Source organism: Hyperolius riggenbachi, chromosome 11 (genome assembly GCF_040937935.1).
Source record: "Hyperolius riggenbachi isolate aHypRig1 chromosome 11, aHypRig1.pri, whole genome shotgun sequence".
Taxonomy (NCBI): domain Eukaryota; kingdom Metazoa; phylum Chordata; class Amphibia; order Anura; family Hyperoliidae; genus Hyperolius; species Hyperolius riggenbachi.
The window spans coordinates 186,167,450-186,190,412 of record NC_090656.1 but is presented as its reverse complement, the minus strand read 5'-3'; positions in this window follow the sequence as shown (position 1 = coordinate 186,190,412).

Genomic DNA, 22,963 nt, shown 5'->3' with positions numbered 1-22,963 from the left:
ACCTTCCTCCAATAGGAATCAGGCTAATTCCTCTCACTTCAGTTATCCCTTATAGAATCAGAATGCATTACTAGGGCTGGGGCACACTAGAAATAGTGATTGCGTCTTTGGTGAAGCGATTTATGTTGCAATGTCATATTGCTGTATGTCACTCTAAATATTGTCTGTAACCTAAATTAATGTCCAGCACTGCGTAATATGTTGGCGCTTTATAAATACTATAAATAAATGTAACAGCGGTTTCCGGAGGAATTTCTGGTCATTTTAAAAGCACTTTTTAATTTAATGCAAGCAATCTGTATGGTAATTGCGTTTTTTTTTGGGAGGGGAGGGGGGTTCTGGATAGTGACATTGCTGCAAAATTGCTTTGTACAAGCGAATGAAATTTGATTTTGTAGGAATTCTATTAAATTTTAATTATAAAGTGCAAATATCTTCCATAGCAATGTACATAGTACAAAACGAATACTTGGAAGCATAGATACAGGACATCCAGCAATGCAAGTACAAATACATACATAATTGATGAGTGATTTGAGACATAGCTTATACTGGTACTTGTTCGTATGATAAATTACATCAGAATAAGAAACACTAGGAGGAGGTCCCTGCTCTTGTGAGCTTAAAATCTAGAGGGATCCTATACTTTGTATTGTAGCACAATCACTACAAAAATGCTACAATGGGCACGATCGAATATTTTAGATTGATTACTCCAGTGACCCAAAAACACTTGATCAGCCACAAAATTGTACCATTAATGGGCACCTTTAGGATGATACCTGTGCCCCCTGAAGTAATTGTCACACACTGTTGGTTGAAATGAGAAAAAACTGAAGACCGTTTTCAGAACTTATTTTACACAGCGGAATTGTACCTGTGCTCTCTGCAGTAACTGTCACACACAGCTCACACGGGGAAACAAATTGAGTACATTACACACATTGCCAGTGGCAAAGTAGAAAACTAGATGGGCGGGCATGTCAGGCAATGCGCCAACTGCATGGAGAGCCTGAGAGAGTTTGATAGAGTCACGCTGCATCAGAAGACTTTTAACCCAGTCGGGTCATAGGCTATAAGGAGGAATGCATCTGCCTGGGATCATCGCAGACTGCACTAAAGTGTGGTCAGCTTACTGCAACGGATCCTGCAGATCCAATGCAGCATGACGAGTGTGAATGTCACCTATTTTTAAAATAGGAGCCGTTCCCTGTGCGAGCAAGTTGGAACAGAGCCTTAAGCTAAGTACTCACGGGGGGACAATTGTAGCTGTCGCTGTGCACGGGAGCGTGTGCGCGACAGTTCGGCGACAGCTCGTCGCCAAGTCCCTCTGCATCCACACGGCAGCAGAGGGATTAGCGATGCGGCGGAAGCTGTCGCCGAGGTTCCTCCCCCCCCCCCCCCCCGCCGGAAGCTCCGTGTGCCGTGTGTGGGTACACATACACATGCGGGACTAGCGACAGTTCCGGCGAGGTTGCGGCGACGGCTGTAGCCGGCGATTGAACATGTCAATCGACGGGCGACGGTTCGGGGCGCGGGCGAACCTTCGCCACAACACGCGCGTGCCACGTGGTTGCGGCGACGGCCGTACCCCGTGTGTATGAGCCTTTAGGGCTCAGCCACAGCGTTTTTCTGAGCGCTTGTGATTGATTAGTGCTTTCTGAGGGCTTTTTAAAAATCGCTCCCATTCGCTCTCATTAAAATTGCAGTAAAAATCGCCGCAATTTTATGCGTATGTGTGTAGGCTCGGACTGAGCCACCGAACCACCGATTTTTCCATCGGTGGGCCCCGCCCGCCCCGCCTCCTGGGGGCCCCAGAGCTGAGAAGGAGGGGGGCACAGCGCAGGAAGGGGGGAAATTGTGCACAGAGTGGCGGGGAGGGGGGAAGCCTCCCCCCTCCCTCACCTAGGGGCCCCCCTTCCACGCTCCCACCCCCTCCAGAATTGCAGCCAGCCAGTGGCAGCAGTGTGGAATAGCTTACCGGCATCAGATTGATAGCTCTGCGTGCCGCTGGGCTGGTCTCCTGCACTGACGCTATCCAATCACGCTCTAGCAGTACTTCCTGTGAGAGCATGATTGGACAGCAGTGCAGGAGACGGAGACCAGCAGCGGCACGCAGAGCTATCGATCTGATGCTGGTAAGTGATTCCTGCTCTCTGCCGCTGCTGGGTGCAATTCTGGAGGGGGGGGGCCTAGGTAAGGGAGGGGGGATGCTTCTCCCCCCTCCCCGCTGCTCTGTGCCCACTTTTCCCCCTCCAGCATGCATGGGGGCACTGAGGCCTGCATACCTAACTGAGGGGGAGCGCGGAAGGGGGAAGGGCTCTAGGTGAGGGAGGGGGGCTCTAGGTGAGGGAGGGGGGAAGCTTCCCCCCCTCCCTGACGCTCTGTGCCCGCTGCCCCCCTTCCAGCATGGGGGCCCCCACTAACTGGGGACCTGCCTTTGTGGGGATATCTGCCGCCAATCTGATTGGCAGCAGATATCCCCCACAAAATGCAATCTAATTGCAATTTGTGGGGATATCTGCCACCAATCTAATTGCATTTTGTGGGGAAATCTGCCGCCAATCTGATTGCATTTTGTGGGGGTATCTGCTGCCAATCTGATTGCATTTTGTGGGCATATCTGCTGCCAATTTGATTGCATTTTGTGGGGAAATCTGCCGCCAATCTGATTGCATTGTCGGAAAATCTGCTGCCATTTGACTACTTGATGAATTATCATGAGGCATGTACCTACTTGAGTATTTTATCTAAAATGTATCTGGTCGGACCTAATCTCTGTGAATAACACCACTACTTATTTTGTGTTTTTTTTTTTGGTTGTTTTTTTTTGTTTTTTAAAGTCTGCCCATGACTCATCATGACCACGCCCATGTTCCAGTGCGTGGTGATACTTATTTATTTTTGCTGCGGCGCGCTATGCGCACCGCATGTGGACATATCCCTATTGCAGACTGTCCTCAGAAGTACTCACAATCTATTCCCTACCATAAAATCATGCAACATTTGTAGAGTACATGTGTATGTGTGTGTATGTGAGCCCAAAATGGGGAGGGGGGGGAGGAGCAGAGGGAGGGGAGGAAGAGGAGAGGGGGGTGGGCCCCAGGCTGAAACTTCCTTGGTGGGCCGTTAGTGGCCCAGTCCGACCCTGATCAGGTTGGTGGCAGAGATACCCCCACACAATGCAAGTCCCCCCAGCTTGGAAGGGGGGGCAGAGGGCACAGATCAGCGGGGAAGCCTCCCCCCTCCCCCTCCCTCACCTAGGGGCCCCCCCTTCCGCGCACCCCCTCCTCCAGAAGTGCAGCCAGCAGCGAGCGGAGAATAGCTTACCGTCCGAGCTTCAGATGATGCTATCTCCGCTCCGCATGCCGCTGCTGCCCTGCTGGTCTCTGTCTCCTGTAGTGACACTGTCCAATCACGCTCTCGCAGGAAGTACTGCGAGAGCGTGATTGGACAGCGTCACTACAGCAGACAGAGACCAGCAGGGCAGCGGCATGCGGACTTGGAGTGGAGATAGCATCATCTCTGTAGCTATTCTCCGCTCGCTGCTGGCTGCACTTCTGGAGGAGGGGGGTGCGCGGAAGGGGGGGCCCCTAGGTGAGGGAGGGGGGGGGACGCTTCCCCCCCCGCCCCGCCGCTCTGTGCCCAATTCCCCCCCTTTCAAGCTGTGCCCCCTCCCTCTTAGCTCTGGGGCCCCCAGGAGGAGGGGCAGTCGGGGCCCACCGATGGGACCATCGGTGGCTCAGTCCGAGCCTGAACCTGATTGCATTGTGTGGGGGTATCTCTGCCACCAACCTGATTGCATTGTGTGGGGGTATCTCTGCCACCAACCTGATTGCATTGTGTGGGGGTATCTCTGCCACCAACCTGATTGCATTGTGTGGGGGTATCTCTGCCACCAACCTGATTGCATTGTGTGGGGGTATCTGCAGCCAACCTGATTGCATTGTGTGGGGGTATCTGCAGCCAACCTGATTGCATTGTGTGGGGGTATCTGCAGCAAACCTGATTGCATTGTGTGGGGGTATCTGCAGCCAACCTGATTGCATTGTGTGGGGGTATCTGAATCAGAATCAGAATTTATTTTTCGCCAAGCACGACTGGGTCGTGCCCGGAATTGGGCTTGGCACAAGCAGGGCATAGAAACAGTAAATGACACACACCAGAGATAGCAATACATCAAACAAGTACAATACGGTACGATAGGGTAACAGTAATTACATAACAACCATTTTTAAAAGAAGAGTTCTTGAGTGCAGGCCTGGTTAGGACTTGTCCAGCTAGTAAAGCAAGCGGCCTAAGGAGGATCCGCTCTTCTTTTGGTGGTGGGGGGTGGGAATGGGTCCAGAGAGTTCAGTGATTTGACAGCTGAGGGGAAGAAGCTGTTCCTGTGTCTTGAGGTCCTGGTGTAGATGGCCCGATACCTCAGGCCTGAACGGAGACGACAGAAAAAGCGGGAGCCTGGGTGCGAAGGATCAATTGCGATCCGCAAGGCTCTGGAGCGCAGTCTAGTGTTGAATAGTAGGTCCAGTGGGGGAAGTGGTTTTCCGATGATCCTTTCCGCTGATCTGATGACTCTCTGTAGTTTGTGTCTGTCGCTGGCAGAGGAGCCAGCATACCAGACAAGGATAGAAGAACAGATGACGGATTCGATGGTGGCTGAGTAGAAGTTCGTCAAAAGTTTCTGGTCCATGCCGAACTTCCTCAGTTGGCGGAGGAAGAATAGTCTCTGCTGGGCTTTCCTCTGGGTGCAGGTGGTGTTGGCCTTCCATCTCAGATCGTTGGAGATGGTTGTGCCCAGGAGACGAGCGCAGGGGACCCGTGCAACTTCTGCGTTGTCGATGTAGATTGGGGGTGGTGTGGGTGCACGCTTCCTAAAGTCGATGATCATCTCAACGGTCTTTGCGGTATTGAGGACCAGCCCATTCTCCTTGCACCAGTTGCAGATTCTCTCAACCTGATGACGGTATGCCTGCTCATTGTTATTGGTGATAAGGCCCACAATGGTGGTATCATCTGCAAATTTGATAACTTTGACAGAGTTTTCAGTGGATCTGCAGTTGTTTGTGTACAGGGAGAACAGGACTGGTGACAGGACGCAGCCTTGTGGGGCCCCTGTGTTGGTGGTCCTTGGTTGGGATAGGATAGTACCCAGCTTGACGACCTGAGATCTATTTGTGAGGAAGTCAGTTATCCACAGGCGCAGGGTGGAGTGGACTTTGAGCTCAGCAAGGTTCTCCTGAAGTATTTGAGGGCTGATAGTGTTAAACGCTGAGCTAAAGTCAAGGAGGAGGATCCTGGCAAAAGAGTTTGGTCTATCCAGATGCTCATTGACTGTCTCCAGGCAGATGTTAATGGCATCCTCAGTGGACCTATTTGCTCTGTACGCAAACTGGTGTGGGTCCAGCAGGGGCTCTGTGAAGACTTTCAGAAGAGGCATGACCATGCTTTCAAAAGCTTTCATAATGACGGATGTGAGAGCCACAGGTCTGTAGTTGTTGAGGTCGGTGATTCCCTGTTTTTTGGGAACGGGGATGATGGTCGACCTCTTAAAGCATGCTGGGACTTTGCCTTCCTGGAGGGATCTTGTAAAGATGGAGGAGAGAATAGGAGCTAGCTGTTGAGCACAGGTTTTTAGGCATGCTGGTGACACTCCGTCTGGGCCTGAGGCTTTCCTTGCATTTAGCCTTGACAGGTGGCGCAAGACGTCGTCCTTGTTCACAGCCAAAGAGGGTGAGATTGGACATGGAGCAGATATGGTGGAGGAGGGAGCAGGTGGCTTTGGGAGACCTGCAGATGCTGCTTGGTTCTCAAATCTGCAGTAGAAGTCACTGAGGTTCTCTGCAAGCTCAGTGCTAGGAGTTGCATGTTGAGGGGGGGGGGGCTTATAGTTGGTGACGGCCTTAAGCCCTTTCCAGACAGCTCGTGAGTCATTTGAGGAGAGGTTCTGTTCCAGCTTTTCTGCGTAGCTCCTTTTGGCAACTCTCAGTTCCCTGTTTAGGTTGTTTTTTGCCCTTCTATAGTCCTCTTGGTTACCATCCCTATGCGCAGCTTCCTTGTGACTCCGCAGGTGTCGTAGTTTTTTGGAGAACCATGGTTTGTCGTTTGGATAAAGTTTAAAGGATTTCGTTGGTATACACTGGTCCTCGCAGAAGCTAATGTAAGATGATACGTTGTCTGCCCACTCATCCAGGTTTGGTGCCTTCAGGGCCTCCCAGTCTGTACAGTCGAAGCAGGCTTGAAGTTGTAGCTTAGCCTCACTTGACCATACTTTGGTGGACTTAAGGACTGGTTTCGCTGTTTCCAGGCGCCTCTTGTAGGTCGGAATCAGGTGGATGAGGCAGTGATCAGATGAGCCTAGTGCTGCCCACGGGACGGCCTTGTATGCATCTTTCAGGACCGTGTAGCAATGATCGAGGGTGTTGGCGTTCCTAGTGGGGCAGGTAATATGTTGATGGAAGCGTGGTAGCTCTTGGCGGAGGTTGGCCCTGTTGAAGTCCCCCATTATAATGAACAGTGAGTCTGGAAGGGACATCTCCCACTGCGAGACTGTGTCGCTGAGAACGCGCAGGGCAGTTTTGACCTCGGCATCTGGGGGAATATACACGCCAGCAAGGACATAGGAAGAGAACTCCCTGGGTGAGTATTGTGGCCTGCAGTTTACAAGAAGAAGCTCGAGCTCCGGGGAGCATATTTTGGCAAGTATTGAGGTATTTGAGCACCAGGTGGAGCTGATGTAAAAACAGATTCCGCCACCTTTCTTTTTTCCAGAGAGGGAGCTGTCGCGGTCTGCTCGGATAAGGCCAAAACCTGGCAGATGGAGGGCGCTATCAGGAATGTCCTCATGGAGCCACGTTTCTGTAAAGCAAAAGACTGGAGTGTTGTTACCAAGTTCTCTCTTATTGCTTAGGAGCTGTAGTTCGTCCAGCTTGTTGGGGAGGGAGCGGACGTTTGCTAGGAGGACTGCGGGGATGGCTGACTGCAGACCTTTCCTCCTTAGCCTCATCCTGGCACCAGCCCGACATCCTCTCCTCCGCTGGCCACTGCTGGGCCCCCGCACGGGGGCAGTGATTTCCTGGGCGTGGCTCCAGACAGAGTCATACAGGAGCCTGCTCTCTGGGAGCAGGTCTGCGCTTTGTTCCCATTTGAGGAGTTGCGACCTGGTGAAGGAGGTATGAGAGGGGAGGGGTGGTGTTGGAGGCATGGACATAAGTGTCGGCTCACCGTCTCCGAGGGCATAAAGCTGAGACGTCGCTGCAGGTAGCGTGAAAACCAGAACAGGAAGCAAACTGTCACCTGACTTTGCCCCCAGTAACAGTGCAATGTGAACCTGTGCCAAGACAGTATCTGCAGCCAACCTGATTGCATTGTGTGGGGGTATCTGCCATCAACCTGATTGCATTTTGTGGAGGAGGAGAGGGGGTTGGGCCCCAGGCTGAAACTTCCTTGGTGGGTCCTTGGTGTCCCAGTCCGACCCTGTGTGACCCTACTATATGGTCACCAGCCGGCGGCCGCCAACATCAAAGACTCTATGGGGATTTTTGGATACAGTGCTTCTAGTCTCAACGGGACACGCAAGCATACCTGCATTTCACGTTATAAACACCTTGTGATGGCACTAGTCGGGCCTGTGTACTTTACTGCTTTACCACTCGACTTGCTGCTCTGTGGTACAAAAATACACTTTTTTTTTTACTAACAATAAATAGAGAAAAATATTTGTAAAAAAAAACAAACTGGGGGGCGATCAGACCCCACCAACAGAGAGCTCTGTTGGTGGGGAGAAAAGGGGGGGGGGGGGATTCACTTGTGTGCTGTGTTGTGCGGTCCAGCAGTTTGGCCTTAAAGCTGCAGTGGCCAATTATGCAAAACACGGCCTGGTCTGTAGGGGGGTTTACCACTGTGGTCCTCAAGTGGTTAAAGGATACCAGAAGTGACATAATGAGATAGACATGGGTATGTACAGTGCCTAGCACACAAATAACTATGCTGTGTTTCTTTTATTCTTTCTTTCTCTGCCTGAAAGAGTTAAATATCAGGTATGTAAGTGGCTGACTCAGTCCTGACTCAGACAGGAAGTGACTACACTGATAAGAAATTCCCCTTTTTATCTGTTTCTTGCTCTCAGAAGCCATTTTCTGCTAGGAAACTGTCTTATAGTTGGAATTTCTTATCAGTGAGGGTCACACTGTAGTTACTTCCTGTCTGAGTCAGAACTGAGTAAGTCACTTACATACCTGATATTTAACTCTTTCAGGCACAAAAAAAAGGAACACAGCATAGTTATTTGTGTGCTAGGCACTGTACATACACATATCTATCTCATCATGTCACATGTCACTTCGGGTATCCTTTAACCACTTAAAGGGACACTGTAGGGGGGGGGGGGGGGGTCGGGGGAAAATGAGTTGAACTTGCCTGGGGCTTCTAATAGTCCCCCGCAAACATCCTGTGCCCGCGCAGCCACTCACCGATGCTTCGGCCCCGCCTCCGGTTCACTCCTGGGATTTCAGACTGTAACCTATTTTGGTTCCTGGACGTAGAAACTACGTCCAGGAACCATGCGCGCTACCACGCACTCCTGCTCCCGGCCCGCGGTTCGATAGCCAGGCAATCAGTGTATCGTGCTATGGTGCCCAATCACTGATTCCTCTCCCCCGCTGAAAAAGCGACAGCTTCTCTCGGAAGCTTCGCTTTTTCTGGCTGTAACGTACCCCATACGTCGCTCTAAGCGTGTGTTACGCTTAGAGTGACGTCATGTAAACACTCATGGCCGCCATCTTGTGGCCAAAAAGTAAAACTACAACTAAAAGTAAAAAAAAATGTAATTCAAACACACATTTACATTATAAATCACATGTTTACATCCCACCCTCCCAAAACTACCCAAATAAAATGTTTAATATAAAAAAAAAAACATTACAATAAAAACAAACAAACATGTAAATATTTACATAAGGGTCTAAACTTTTTAAATATCAATGTAAAGATGAAATACTTCTATATTTTTTTTATTTTAAACTTGGAAATAGTGATAGATGCAAAACGGAAAAAATGCACCTTTATTTCCAAATAAAATATTGTCGCCATACATTATGATAGGGACATAATTTTAACGGTGTAATAGCCGGGACATATGGGCAAATACAATACGTGAGTTTTAATTATGGAGGCATGTATTATTTTAAAACTATAATGGCTGAAAACTGAGAAATAATGATTTTTTTCCGTGTTTTTTTTTTCCTTACTCTTCCTGTTAAAATACATTTACAGTAAAGTGGCTCTTAGCAAAATGTACCCCCCAAAGAAAGCCTAATTGGTGGCGGAAAAAACAAGATATAGATCAGTTCATTGTGAAAAGTAGTGATAAAGCTATAGGCTAATGAATGGGAGGTGAACATTTCTCAAGTGAAAACGACGGAACGCGAATGGGTTAAAGTCTGAAAACCACTGCACCTGCGTTGCCGTGTCCTCGATCACGCTGATGTCACCAGGAGCATACTGCGCAGGCCCAGTATGGTCTGTGTCTGCTCAGTACGCTCCTGGTGACATCAGCGGGATTAAGGACATGGCAACGCAGGCGCAGTGGTTTTCAGACTTTAAAGTCTGAAATTCCAGAAGTGAAACGGAGATGGGGCTGGAGCATCGGTGAGTGGCTGCGCGGGCACAGGATGTCTGCGGGGGACCGTTAGAAGCCCCGGGTAAGTTCAACTCATTTTCCCCCCGACCCCCTACAGTATCCCTTTAAGCTCGAATGGTTGTTTATTTTTTGTATCTGAGAAACTTTCACCTCCCATTCATTTGCCAATAACTTTATCACTACTCATCACAATGAATTGGTCTATAGCTTGTGTTTTCCGCCACCAATTAGGCTTTCTTTGGGTGGTACATTTTGCTGAGAATTAATTTATTCTAAATCCATTTTAACAGGAATATTAAGAAAGAAAAGGAAAAAAAATCATCATTTCTCAGCTTTTGGCCATTATAGTTTTAAATTAATACATGCTACCGTAATTAAAACCCATGTATTTTATTTTCCTATTTGTCCCAGTTATTACACCATTTAAATTATGTCCCTGTCACAGTGTATGGCACCGATATTTTATTTGGAAATAAAGGTGCATCATACTTCCGGTTCCGGCGCCTGGATGGAAGGAGGCTGACGGAGGAGCTCCGCAGATAGAGGCTCCCTCGGCTGAATCGCAGCACAGCTGAAGCGCCCCCGCTTGGCATAGGAAGCTGTAGGAGACCGTCCCAACCCTCCGCACGCCAAACACCCGCTACATGGACCGCTATATCACGTGGTCCACAACAAAGCAGCCCCCAGCCGCGGAAGAAGTTCCTCCCAAGATGGCCGCCGCAACCCTCGCAGCACAGGCCTCACAGCCGCTCCCCTCACCTACTCAAGCCGCGGTGACACCAGAGGATGCCGGAGGGGACTGGGAGAATACAGAGCGGGCCACACCAGGTGAGAAACACCATGGGGACAGACTACCAAAGGCTGGCAGTAGCAGTAGTCGAAAGACTTGCGCCAGAGCTCCACACTATGATACAAGCAGCCATAGACCGCTCCTTGAAAGAGACTCAGCTAAAACTCCAGGCCCATGATAACAGACTGGATCAGGCTGAGACACGGATCTCAGCCATAGAAGATGACAGGGCTAGAGAGGCAAGTGAGAATAAGCAGATGAAATTGGAGCATAAACAGATGAGGGACAAGCTGCAAGATCTAGAAAACCGCTCAAGGCGCAATAATCTCAGAGTGGTGGGACTCCCAGAAAATATGACACCTCAAGCCCTGAAAGATTTCTGTGCATCTGCACTACCTAAATTGCTCGGCTTTAAAAAAGGCTTTAAAGTAGAAAGAGCACACAAAGTAGGCCCCCCTCGCCCCCCTTCAGACAAAAGACCCCCGCGCCTCGTATTGGCGAGATATTTAGACTTTGCGGATAAGAATGAGATGTTGAGAGCCTACAGAGAGCTTGATCGACCTTTGGAATACCAGGGGACACAAATTATAATCTTTAACAACTATTCGGCTGAAGTATCAAAAAAGCGCCAAGCCTTTAACCCAGCCTGCGCACTTTGTATACAAAAGCAGTGGAAATTCGCATTACAGTACCCGGCAATATTACGAGTCACAGATGATGCTGATGAAACGCACGTGTTTCACTCAGTCACAGATGCACTATCTTTTTTACGTGCGGATAACGCACCCACAGAGTGAAGCCTATAAAAGATTAGATGTTGTTCTCAGAATGATGGGCAGGGGGCGCTGCCTAACAGAAAATAAAGCAACTGCCCTTATGCAAAGAAACAGAAATACTCTTGTTCATCTGAATGTTCCATTTTTGATCTTTAATGTTTCTAGTTTATGACTTACCATAGGGAGCCGTATTTTGAGAGCTCTCGATTTGAAATGAAAGCTTTATGTTACCATCAGTTAAGATTCACTTAGTCAAGGGAGATTCACTTCTGGAGGTACCATGAGGAGGAAGACATCCTGGGAAGAAGTGGAGTCAAGTAACTATAAGTTTTGTTGGTTCAGTTCATTTTTTGTTGTTGTTCTTTCTATTATATCTTCAATTACAACTAAGGCAAAGCCATGGCACCTACCCAAGATATCCAAGGGCAGACCAGCCCTGCTTTTGTTGCAATTGCCGAGTACAGGGAAAAAAGGGAAGGGGGAGGGGTTATTCAGGGAAGGGTTCTGTCATCTCGGGGCAAGGAATAGGTTATTAATAGCGCTTTAACCATTTACTGACATCCTAACGTATTAAAACGTCATGCTTACCGCTATTAACAGCAACATGACATTTTAATACGTCCCGCGTTCCCGCCGCTGCTACCGCCGTGTGTGCGCCGCTACCGCCGCTGTTTCCGTCGGGCTTCCGTGCTGGGTGATTGGGGAAGAGGACCGAACGGTCCTCTACCCAATCGCAGTGCCTGGAGTGAATGGACGTGACCGCGAACAGCGGCTACGTCCATTCACAATAACAGGAAATGTAACAATTAAATAAAGTGAAGAAAAAAAAAAAAAAGTGAACATTTCCTATGAGTGTTCACTAGCGCCATCTTGTGGCCAAAAAGTATATTACACCTACAAAATACATTCATTTTCAAGTACATACAGATCTTAATAAAATTACACTTCCAACCCTCCTCCCCCCCCAAAAAAAAAACACTTGCAAAAAAAAAATCAGCTAAAATAAATAAATAAATAGTTGCCTTAGGGACTCAGCTTTGTTAATTTATATTTTATGGGGGGAAATTAATTTTAATTTATTACATAGTGGCTTGTAATTATGGCCAGAATAAAAAAAAACACAACAGAAAAATAACACTTATATTTCAAAATAATATACTGTCGCCATACATTGTGATAGGGACATCATTTAAACTGTTTAATAATTGGGACGACTGGGCAAATAAAACGTGTTTGTTTTATCCACAGGAGAATGTTTAATTTTAAAACTATAATGGTTGAAAACTGAGAAATAATGATTTTTCTTCTTTTTTTTCTGTTTTTCTCATTAAAACGCATTTAGAATAAAAAAATTCTTAGCAAAATGTACTATTCACAGAAAGCCTAATTGGTGGCGAAAAAAACGAGGTATAGATCATTTTCTTGTGGTAAGTAGTAATAAAGTTATTAAGGAATAAAAGGGAGGAGCACTGACAACTGAAAATTGCTCTGGTCCGTTAGGATAAAAAACCTTGGGGGTGAACTGGTTAAGTATAATGGAAGCTGGCTTGATCCATATTCCACCGCCCCTATGTCGATAAAAGTCACATCGTGGAACGTTAGAGGCCTACGTTCACCAGAAAAGAGATCAATAGTTCTGAGGCACTTGAAAAAAGTTAAAACTGACATAGCAATGCTTCAGGAATGCCACCTAGCACAGGAAAATTTTAATTACAGGAGAAAATCATGGGTTGGACAGGTGTTTGGCTCCCCAGCCCAAGGGTGCAAATCTGGAGTACTGATACTGCTACATAAATCCTTACAGGGGCAAGTAATTTCTCATAAGCAGGACACAGGGGGGCGCTGGGTATGGATCAAGTTGCAATTGGCAGGAGAAGAAATAGTATTATTCAACCTGTATGCGCCAAACGTGGAAGACAAATGTTTCTATGAGGAGCTAAACAGAGAGATTCAACTGATGGGAAATGTTAAGGTAATACAAGGGGGTGTAACGCAGTAATGCACACACAGGAAGACAGATCTAAAAGAGTACCAGCTTCTGGCCTGACAGTAAACAAGTCACAAATTTTAAATGATTATATGCAAGCCACAATGCTATGTGATAGTTGGAGGCTCCTACATCCAGATGGTGAGGAATACACATTCCATTCGATCCCCCATGATATATGGTCACGTCTGGACTATCTGTTAGTCACTCCTTCAGTGATGGCACAGGTGGTTCAAACTGAAATTCTGGATCTAGTTATATCAGATCATGCCCCAATTCAGCTGACTTTTTCCCCCCTGGTTCCCAGAGGGTCAGACATCATCTGGCGTTTCCCCTCACATCTTTATGAAGATGAAGAATTAGCCCAACTGCTACTCCAATGGTGGTGGGAATACAAAGATGACAATGCTCGTCACACTAAAGATATATTTTTGTTTTGGGAAGCGGCCAAACCTACACTCCGGGGCAAAATCATTAGCTATATAGCAGGGAAAAGAAAAAAAAATCACACGAAGCGTATATGATCTCTTTGAAAAAAGTCAGAGAAGCACATACAGCGTTTCTAACTAATCCCTCCCCTGGAACGAGATTAAAGAGACTCCGTAACAAAAATTGCATCCTGTTTTTTATCATCCTACAAGTTCCAAAAGCTATTCTAATGTGTTCTAGCTTACTGCAGCACTTTCTACTATCACAGTCTCTGTAATAAATCAATGTATCTTTCCCCTGTCAGACTTGTCAGCCTGTGTCTGGAAGGCTGCCAAGTTCTTCAGTGTTGTGGTTCTGCTATGAACTCCCCCTTCCAGGCCCCTCTATGCACACTGCCTGTGTATTATTTAGATTAGGGCAGCTTCTCTCTTCTCTCTTATCTTTTACAAGCTGGATAAATCGTCCTCTGAGCTGGCTGGGCTTTCACATACTGAGGAATTACACACAAGGGCAGAGCTGTTTGCTGGAAGAATCAGCCTGACACTTCAGTGGGTGATAGCTGCAGGGGGAAAGAAACACACAAATGATCTCTTGAGATTCAAAAGGAAGGGTGTATACAGCCTGCTTGTGTATGGATGTATTTTCTATGTGTGGACATACTGTACATCAACCTACTTCCTGTTTTGGTGGCCATTTTGTTTGTTTATAAACAAACTTTTTTTAACCACTTTTAATGCGGCGAGGAGCGGCGAAATTGTGACAGAGGGTAATAGGCGATGTCCCCAAACGTACTGGTATGTTTACTTTTGTGCGATTTTAACAATACAGATTCTCTTTAAATTGGCTAGCAACAAAAAAACAAGCAGACACTGATCTGAGGATCAGGGAGAGGTACCTAAAATCGTATAGAGATTTATATTATTACAAGTTTGGAAACAAAATGGGAAGTCTTCTGTCCAGAATGTCTAGACCACCGCAAACGGCAACGGTTATCACTAGTCTGCGCTCTGACACAAACCAGGTATGCAATGATCCCAAGTCCATTAATACTATCTTTAGTAAGTTTTACAGGAAACTATACGAGCGCCCACCCAATTGGGAGAGGGAGGCGGCTCTCCCGTTGTGGTTCGAGAACTTGAACCTACCTTCTCTATCCGAAGAAGACCTTGCGTTTCTCAACTCACCTATTACACAAGAAGAGGTCATAGGGACAATAAAGTCATTATCTAACAAAAAAGCCCCTGGTCCCGATGGCCTTCCTTCAGAATTTTATAAAATGTTAAAACAAGAATTGGCCCCTTACTTAACTACCCTATTTAACAAAATATTAAAAGATAGCAAATATTCCTCATCGGCGAACATGGCTTACATCAAACTAATCCCAAAACAGGGCAAGGATCCACTGGATCCAGGGTCATACAGACCCATCTCATTAATCAATCAAGACCTCAAACTCCTATCTAAAATAATAGCCGATCGACTGGCGGAATTGCTCCCAAAATTAGTTAGTCCACATCAAGTGGGCTTTGTGAGACAAAGATCGGCCATAGCAAATATACGCAAAGTCCTGGTAGCCCAAGATCATGTTAGAGCATACCCGAGATCCTGTAAGAATTATGCCTTACTATTAATCGATGCCGAAAAGGCTTTCGATAACGTAGATTGGAGATGGATGGATAAGGTATTAGATAAATTTAACATTCAAGGAGAAGTCAGGAATCTCATTAAAGCAATGCATACAAACCCGAAGGCACGTATATATACGCCGGGTTTTCTCTCGGAAGAAATAGTATTAGAGAAAGGAACTAGACAGGGCTGCCCTTTGTCTCCCCTGCTCTTTAATCTAGCGTTAGAGCCCCTGACCCAAATACTAGAGAGTAAATTGCCAGGCATGGATATTGGAAGCACTGTGGTGTCGCAAGCCATGTTCGCCGATGATATCCTTTTATTTTTAAAAAACCCAGAAACTCAACTGGAAGAAGCCCTAAACATAATCCAGCAAGTTGGCAACTTTAGCGGCTTCAAGGTGAATGTTTCCAAATGTGAACTACTATATCTCTCCCCCCTGGCACCCAAACATCAATTGGCCCATCTTCCGGTAAAAGTAAGTACGGTAGTCACCTATTTAGGCATAAAAATACATAAAGACCCAAGTATGCTATATAGCTTGAACTATTCTCACCTGATAAAAGATCTTAAGAATCAGCTGCTAAGAAGGGAAAATTTACCAATAAACCTGGCAGGTAGAGCTGCTCTAATTAAATCGGTCACCTTTGGGAGACTACCCCTTACAAACCATCCCATTGTTACTGAAACATTCAGACATATTAGACATAAATAGAGCAATGTCGAGATTTTTATGGAAACATAAAAGAGCAAGAATTGCTCTCGTTAAACTACAGTTACCAAGAGAATGGGGGGGGGGGGGGGGGGGTCTAGCGATTCCTGATATACGAAGATATAATCTTGCTTGTCTGGCAAGACATGTGAGAGATTGGATAAATAAAACCAGTGTGTACTCAAATTATGACCTTGAGGCAGCATTCTCTGAGCCATGGTCACTAGCAGGCCTCCTACACACCCCACAAAGCAAAATGCCACCGAAGCTTGTAAATAGTAGAGTTATCAAAGATACGGTGATGGCCTGGAGGGAGCTAAGGAAAATATATCGGGTACCTCAGCAGATCTCAAAGTACATGCCATTTTGGGGACTTCCTAGCTTTAGTGCAAGCATTATGCATGGAGGATTTCTGAGTTGGAGTGAGAAAGGGCTCGAGCACTTGGGCCAGATCTGTGACCTGCGCAGGGGGAGATTTATGACCTTTCAGGAAATAAGAGCTAAATTTGGGATTCCCAGAAGCCATTTTCTCTATTATTGCCAAATAAGATCACACATACGGAGCAAAATAACTGACATATCATCAGTGGTAACCCTAAACTCTTTTGATAAATTTATCTCGCCCCATATGCACCAATTATCGCTAGCTGAAATGCACTCAAGATTACAGGCAATAAATATAGAAACAAAAGCTAGGAACAATTTAACCAAATGGCAAAAGGACATTCCAACTGAAAAACTCGAGGAAAAAATATTAGAGGGTTACAGACTAGTGCATAAAATTATACCAGGGGGGACATGGAGAGAGTCACAACTCAAATTAATTCATAGAGCGAAATACGCATTTAATATAAAGTACCGTATCCCCCCTGCGCATTATTCTCAGAGATGTCCCAAGTGCTCACTACAAAATTCAGACTTATTTCATTGTCTTTGGTCATGTCCAGCATTTATCACCTTCTGGCAAGAGGTGTTGTTATATATCGATTCTGTCTGTAAAAATCGATTGGACTGTTGCCCAATAGCATGCCTTTTTAACTATATTACACCTTCAAATCTAGAAATTGACGCACATAAGCATCAAATCCCAAGTAAGCTCACACACTTGATTCTGATTGCGGCACGCAAAGCCATATTTAATAAATGGATGTATCCCAGCAATCCAACGCTCTGGGACGTAAAAGAAGAATTATTCCATCTCTTTAATCAGGATAGACTAGAAGCAACAGTGCATAAAGACAGAAAGACAGCGAACTTCTTCAAAAAAGGGAGGACCTTTATTTTGGCATCATACTCGGACATGGAAATCAAAGATATCATGGAGCCTTTCACCTATACCAAATGGTACCTGACAAATCACATCCAGGGAACTTTGGGCCGCTTGGACATTTCACTTTCCAACTAGATTATAAGCATTTAATATTTCGCCTTAGAGATGACAGAAGGGGGGGTGGCTGGGGCGGGGGGAGGAAAGGGCGGGAGGAATTAGGAATGTAAACAAAATTTGTTATAGTACATGGTAGACGGAGGTATGTTTGTAATGATAAGGCTAAATGCGTTTTAGTTCTTGACAATGTAACTGTTTGTCCACTATGTGGCAGTCAAATTCCAGAATTGCTGTTATATGGGATAAAATCAATAAAAATTTGTTTAAAAAAAAAATAAATAAAGGTGCATTTTTTCAGTTTTGCGTTCATCACTTATTACAAGGCCATAATTTAGAAAATAACAGTAATATACTATTCAACATACATAATAAAAAGTTCAGTCCGTAAGGTAACTATTTATGTAATTTTTTATTGTATATTTTTTTTTTTTTTTTTTACAAAAAAAATTATGTGTACCTATCGGGGAGTGTGGGAGGTAAGGGGCTAATTTTAAAGTAAAAAAAGGCTAAAAACTCACCTCTTTTCCCTAGCCTTTGAGACTGCATAATGCAGGGTCACAGCGCTTTGAGTCCCCAGGGAGAAAAGCGCTATAAAAATATTATTGTTGGGGGGCGTGGTCAACATGGCGACCTGAGCAGACGTGTTGTGAGGAGCTCCACTGCCTGATTCTACTTTATTCAATATTCGCTATTTGAACACGGCCAATTATCTCTCAAAACCTTTTTAAAGTGTCGGCTACACTCCTGCTCGCAAACTGGAGGACTGGTGTACTCCTCCTCCGGAGGGATCTGCTGTAGTCAGCCCCGCTTCCCCTGACTGGGACGACACCGCGGGCCCTACCCGAGACAAACAGCCATCTGCGCGCTACCACCCTTACGAGACTCCAGCTATGTCTCAGCGCAACAAGCAGAATCATAAGGAGAAGGGTGACAAGAATAAACACTCTGAACAGCCGGTGTTAACTCCGTCCACCTCAAAACAGAAGCCACAAAACGACAAAGAGATGGACCCCAACACGGGGGAGGAAGAGCAGGAGCAACTCCCGCCATATGTGCACACCATAATGGAAGCCATACAGACTTGCCAAACCACTCTTACCTTAAAAATCGATCATGTTGATGCCGGCATGGGTCTACTGCGCCAAGATATGGCTACTGTGCGGGAAAGAGTGTCAGAGGTGGAGAGACGCACTTCAGCCACCGAAGACACGGTGCGAGCACATGGCGCGGACATTACTACAATGCAGCGGAGGATCAGGAGTCTTGAGGATAAGTCGGTGGACTCAGAGAATAGAAACCGACGCAATAATCTGCGCCTACTCGGTGTTCCGGAAGGCAGCGAGGGGAAAGATGTGCCGGACTTTGTAGAAAAGCTACTGAGGCGCCTTCTCCCGGAGAATACCTTCTCTCCACTCTTCGTAATTGAAAGGGCCCACAGAGTCACCAGCAAAAAAACCATACCGGGAGCACCACCTCGGGCCTTAATATTTAAAATCCTGAATTTCAAAGATCGGGATAATATCCTTGCAGCGGCAAGGAAAGCGGGAGATCTATTTTATGAAAATCAACGCCTGATGTTGTTCCCGGACTTTACTGCGGAAACACAAAAACAACGCCGATCATTTGCTCAAGTCAAGGCCAAGCTGCGCGACCGTAACATCACTTACGCAATGCTTTTCCCGGCGAGGCTCAGAATACAGTCGGGTGAGGAAACCTTGTTTTTTGATACCCCTGAGGACGCAATGACTTGGATAACAGCCCTGCCTCTGCCTCCAAGTTAACTGCCCTGATTAGTATTGCTCCGAACTGTAAGTAAATGTGCCTGCTATATGACTTTATTAACGATCCTAAGGAATCTCCATGTGACAATTCTCTTTACTACAATGGCTGTTCCTATTAGCCTACTAAATCACACATGGACCGGTGCCGGTATCTTATCCTCTGAGAGGCAATGCATGGATCCCCAATGGACTGTAACTAGATCCAGTAAATATTTCACTTTAATCAACCTGATTGATACTGTTTACTTGTTGATTCTTGCTGTTCTGCAAGTATTTCACTGTTCTGAGACTGGCATTCCTGTGTCGGTATCGGCCTATCGCTTTACGTGCTGGCGGACATGCACATAGAAGGAGATGTGATCCCTGGAATGCTGGATCCGCAAGGACCAACAGACCATCCTTATATGTCCCCTCTGGAACCTCGATAGCACAAAGTTATATCTCTTGTATATATGCTGTTTAATACGTTATGCCATTCTATACAGTTTGCATTCTCACATAATGCCCCATAGTGGTTTTCTCGGGGGGACTGTCTATGAAGTCATATGAGACTGGTATTTGTATATTATAGGTATACTCTGTATATAAAGCACTGTGTAAAGGGGAGAGATGTTTACACTTAAATCTGCCGCCATTCTCTCAAGGCGCGCTTTCGCGTCACTCTAATAACGGTTACTTCTTGCATCGTGCGCATCCATTTTACGCATGTCCCTCCCCCGTAAGTACGAAAGGTCTGAAAAAGATTATCCCTCGAGATCAGCCCGGAATAATATGTTCACGTACATATTTATCACTGCATTGCTACCTAATGAACTGCTGATGTATGGTATACTGAGACGGAGTTGATCCCAGGCTCTAATATACGTCCTCTATGTATGCTCTGATACATATGCTTTAGTCAGGATGCGCACTATAAAATGCCCGAACTTAATGTTTCCCAGTTTCTACCTATCCGGGTGTATATACTGGTTCAGTGCTGCTCGGATACCCCTTTTCAAAATCCGGATCCGATTCGGATCCGGATACCCCGCTATCCGATCCGGGTCGGATATCCGAATTCAAAATTTTCCGATCCGAATCCGATTCGGATATCCGACCCTAGTATCCGATCGGATTCGGATATCCGTGTTTAATCCCGGAAGTGGCCTTTAAATTGCTTTAAAAAGGTTTTTTAGGGTATATGAGGCATGTAGCATCATAATTTTGAAAATGGAAACACTGATGATGTGGGGAGTGGACTTAAAATCCCCCCCCCCCCCCCCCCTAAAAAAATGGCTGTCAATCAACATCAGAGTGGTATCAGGAAGCAGTCGTACTGACGCAGTTGGGGCCTCCCCACAACTCGGACAGCAGACACCTCCAAAAAAAATTACACAGCTATTGTGTTTAGATAGTTGACCATGGCACTGTTGTAGGTACCACGGCACAGTAAAAAATTAGGAGAGGTTCCAGGAAGCGGTCGGTCGTACTGCCGCAGTTGGGGCCCCACAACTCGGACAGCACAGACACCTCCAAAAAAATTACACAGCTATTGTGTTTACATAGTTGACCATGGCACTGTTGTAGGTACCACGGCACAGTAAAAAATTAGGAGAGGTTCCAGGAAGCGGTCGGTCGTACTGCCGCAGTTGGGGCCCCACAACTCGGACAGCACAGACACCTCCAAAAAAATTACACAGCTATTGTGTTTACATAGTTGACCATGGCACTGTTGTAGGTACCACGGCACAGTAAAAAATTAGGAGAGGTTCCAGGAAGCGGTCGGTCGTACTGCCACAGTTGGGGCCCCACAACTCGGACAGCACAGACACCTCCAAAAAAATTACACAGCTATTGTGTTTACATAGTTGACCATGGCACTGTTGTAGGTACCACGGCACAGTAAAAAATTAGGAGAGGTTCCAGGAAGCGGTCGTACTGACGCAGTTGGGGCCTCCCCACAACTCGCACAGCACAGACACCTCCAAAAAAATTACACAGCTATTGTGTTTACATAGTTGACCATGGCAGGTACCACGGCACAGTTCAAAAAATAAGAACCTGGCTTCATGAAGATGGAGTCAGGAGGTTGTGGTGGTAAAGGGTGGTTAAGCAGCAAGCAGGCATAGTGATAACCACTCAGCCACTTCATTTCCCCCTCTTGCCAACAACAGGGGCCAGGAACTCACCAATTGCCCAAGCCTCGTTCATCTTTAAAAAAGTCAGTCTGTCCACAGACTGGCCTGACAGACAAGAGCGCTTCTCAGTGACCACGCCACCGGCCGCACTGAAGCACCTTTCCGACATAACGCTGGAAGGCGGGCAGGACAGCACTTCCAGGGCGTATTGCGCCAGCTCGCCCCAGATATCCAGGTGCTTCACCCAGTACTCCAAGGGGTCCACAGGGGTGTCGGTGTCAAGCCCGCTATAGGACCCCATATAGTCGGCCACCATCCGGGTCAGGTGCTGGTTCTGGCTTTGAGAGCCGGATGCTGCTGCAGGCACCTCCTCTGTAGGCAGCGGTACTGGTGTGGCATAGAGCGCCTTTGTCAGAGACAGCAGGTTTGTTGGGCGCCTGCTGATGCTGGATGCAGGCACCTGCTGCTGTGCTGGCTGGACTGAGACAGCAGGGGGGGTGGGAGTCCGGGGGAAGGCTTCCTCCAAGCGCCGAACCAGAATCCGCTGCAAGTCCCTGATTCGGCGCACAGGGTCTCCTCCTACAGGCAGGAACTGAGCCAGCTTCCCCTTCAGCCGTGGGTCCAGCATCAGGGTGATCCAGATGTCCTCCCGAGCACTCATCTCCTTCACCCTTGGGTCTTTGCGCAGGCACTGCAGCATGTGCACTGCCATGGGGAAGAGGGCTGCCATCTCTGCTGACCTATCATCTTCTGCACCGCTGACAGTGCTGTCGTCCTCCTCTGATTCCGGAGCCTCATCTTGCTCTCTCCACCCCCGCACTACTGCAGCTGCACTCCGCTGTGCCCCCTCCTCTTCAAGGTCAGGGACCTCCAACTCCTCCAAGTCCTCCTCCAACTCCTCCGAATCCTCCTCCTGCTGCACAGAGGTGGACTGTGAAGTGTGCTGCTGCTGCTCCTGCTGCTGGATCAAGGCTTCCTCTCCCACTTCCAGCAGAGCATCGAGGGCCTTGTCCAGCATGCACACAATGGTCAACCACTCACACAGCGACGCATGGTCCCGGCTGACCATGTTGGTGGCCTCCAGGAAGGGTGCCAGCACAAAGCACACCAGCTGCATTTTTCCCCACTCAGCAGGGCGGATGATGTCTGGGAGGTGGGTGGTGCCGGTCCCCAACAAGTTGGCATCCATGGTGGCTCTGGCCAGGTACAGGTTGACAGCCCGCCTCTGTTCAACCAGACGTTCCAACATCGCCAGGGTGGAATTCCAGCGTGTTGGAACGTCTATAATGAGGCGGTGCTGTGGGAGGTTCAGCTCCATCTGCACGGCTGTAAGGGTCGCTGTGGCACCACCCGAGCGGCGAAAATGACCCACCGTTTTCCTTGCCGCTCCCAAAAGAGTGTCCATCCCCTGGTAGGTGTGCAGGAATTTCTGCACCACTAGGTTCAGGACGTGGGCCAGACAGGGGATGTGGGTGAGGTTTCCCCGCTGGATGGCGGCAACCAAGTTTGCACCATTGTCGGCCACCACCTCTCCGACTCTGAGGCCTCTGGGGGTCAGCCAACTCCTCTCTTGCTCTCGGAGCTTGGCCAAGACGTGGTCTGCCGTCAGCTTGTTCTTGCCCACCGTGACCATCTGCAGCAGCGCTTGGCAGTGGTGGGCCTTCACGCTGCTGCTGAGGCGGGGTTGTTTGGCGGCGGATGGAACCGGATCAGAGCTG